Genomic DNA, 2,500 nt, shown 5'->3' with positions numbered 1-2,500 from the left:
CCCAAAGTCCTAGCAAAGTCCTCAGAGCAGGCAGGAGACCAGTAAGTGACTTCAGCAAGATAAGTTTGACTTTGCCTGACTCAGAGACTGCCAGAAAGTAGATCCTTTATATAGGCCATGGGGTGTGGCTCCATGACTCAGCACTCATTAAGGCCTGCCCTCCTTCCCTCTGTAGCCTCCGCCTCCAATCTTCTGATGCGAGGGTCACACCAATCAGCTGTTGGTAATAAACCTCCTCAGGCTCACCTGCTGTGGAGGAGGGGAGGGGTCTAGCTGCCCGCTTGCCTGGGCATGGAGCCAGGACTGGGACCGAGGCATACATTCCTCAGTGTGCGGAGCAGGTAAGAAGGCCCGGCTGCTCTGAGGGCGGGCAAGACACAACAAACCCGATCTACTGTACGTGTGTATATATACATACATATATATATATGTTTATGTATATGTCGTGTCCCACTCCTCCGCTGACGGCTGGGTCCGGGAACCGAATCAGGCGTGCTCTGCAGCTCTGCCCAAAGTCCTAGCAAAGTCCTCAGAGCAGGCAGGAGACCAGTAAGTGACTTCAGCAAGATAAGTTTGACTTTGCCTGACTCAGAGACTGCCAGAAAGTAGATCCTTTATATAGGCCATGGGGTGTGGCTCCATGACTCAGCACTCATTAAGGCCTGCCCTCCTTCCTCTGTAGCCTCCGCCTCCAATCTTCTGATGCGAGGGTCACACCAATCAGCTGTTGGTAATAAACCCTCCTCAGGCTCACCTGCTGTGGAGGAGGGGGAGGGGTCTAGCTGCTCCGTTTGCCTGGGCATGGAGTCAGGGCTGGGGCAGGGAGATTCTCCTTCTGCAGTTTGTGTGGGCATGGAGCCAGGACTGGGACCGGGAGGCATACATTCCTCAGTGTGCGGGAGCAGGTAAGAAGGCCCCGGCTGCTCTGAGGGCGGGCAAGACACAACAAACCCGATCTACTGTACGTGTGTTTTCCGGTCGACTGCTCCTCTCTCCGCTGCGCCGTTAGTCGCTGGGTGAAAGGCTGAGCCGAGACCCTGCCACGACCCTATTAAGAACCGGGAGGTTCCGTCTTCCGGCCTAATCTTCGGGGGGGGTGGGGGTGGGGGGCGTGCGCGTGCGTGGCCTTGATGAAACGGCCGCCCGGTTTCATCGCCGGGTCTCCGGGAGTCGCCGGGTAGCTGAAAATAACCCGATCTACTGTGTGTGTGTGTGTGTGTTTTCCGGTCGACCGTTCTCTCCGCCGCCGTTAGTGGCCGGCTGAAAGGCTGAGCCGAGACCCTGCGACGACCCTATTAGGAGCGGGAGGTTCCGCCAAAGCTCGGACGTAATCCTCCGTCCTTCTTTTCCCGGAAAAGAACAGGAGCGGCTGGCTACCTCAGACCTAGCCGGCTGTATAAACACGCACGCACACGCACACGCACACACAGAGAGGGAGGGAGGAGAGAGAGAGAGAGAGAGAGAGAGAGAGAGAGACCTTTTCTATATAAGCCCTCAATTCTGTTAGTCGTCCTAGGCTTCGGTAGGGTCGACCCTGCCCGGCAGAAATCTAATAGCGGCGGTGTGGAGGTAAGCCATCACGCCCTGCTCACTACAAAACCTTGCTCAGATCTTTAGATTCCTCTTTAGGGAATCCAATCGGCTTCCTACCAACTGGGACGGGGAACTGCACCAAATTCCTTATAGGTTAGGGACGGGTGGGGAACGGAATCGGACAAGCTGTGCTTTCGTCTTCTGGGGTGACATTTCTCCCTACGGACTGAGCGCTGCTGGTATCAGAAGACAGTTAGAAGGAGGGTTGGGGCTGGGGCTGGGGTTAGCTTTAGGGTTAGGGTTAGGGTTAGATCACCATGAATTCCTAAAGCAAAATGAAGGTCGCCAATGAATTCGCACCACATCAGGCTGCGGATCGGGCTTTTCTTCCTTTCCAGGTAAAAGATACGGAAACATCCCATTGGAGGGTAAACCCCCTTAGGGTTAGGGTTAGGGCTGGGGCTGGGGCCGGGCCGGGCCGCCGGGGCCGGGCTGGGGTTAGCGTTAGGGTAAGGGTTAGGGTTAGGTTTGATCGCCTTGAATTCCTAGAGCAAAATGGAGGTCGCCAATGAATTCGCAGCGCATCAGTATGCCGAGAAGGGTGCTGGCTTTGTAAGTCAGGCTTTTCTTCCTTTCCAGGTAAAAGATATGGGAAAATCCCATTGGAGGGTAAACCCCCTAAGGGTTGGGGTTGGGGCTGGGGCTGGGGCTGGGGCTAGGGTTAGGGTTAGGGTTAGGGTTAGGGTTAGGGTTAGGGTTAGGGTTAGGGTTAGGGTTAGGCTGGGGCTGGGGCTGGGGCTGGGGCTAGGGTTAGGCTGGGGCTGGGGCTAGGGTTAGGCCGGGCCGGGCCAGGGCCAGGGTCAGGGGAGTGAGTGTGAGGTCTCACCTCCAATCTTCCCAAGAAAGCAGGACTCTTGAAACTGCAGACGTTTTCCCAGAAGGTAGACCGGTCCCGCCCGCCTCACGG

General features: G+C 56.4%; 1 pseudogene; it reads right to left on the bottom strand.

The window, feature by feature from the left end:
* The window catches only part of LOC131185289 (uncharacterized), a 5,242-nt pseudogene that overhangs the window by 2,698 nt on the left and 44 nt on the right, over window positions 1-2,500 (bottom strand).

The sequence above is a fragment of the Ahaetulla prasina genome, chromosome 14 (assembly GCF_028640845.1).
Source record: "Ahaetulla prasina isolate Xishuangbanna chromosome 14, ASM2864084v1, whole genome shotgun sequence".
Classification (NCBI taxonomy): Eukaryota; Metazoa; Chordata; class Lepidosauria; order Squamata; family Colubridae; genus Ahaetulla; species Ahaetulla prasina.
This window is presented reverse-complemented; position numbering and strand designations above follow the sequence as displayed.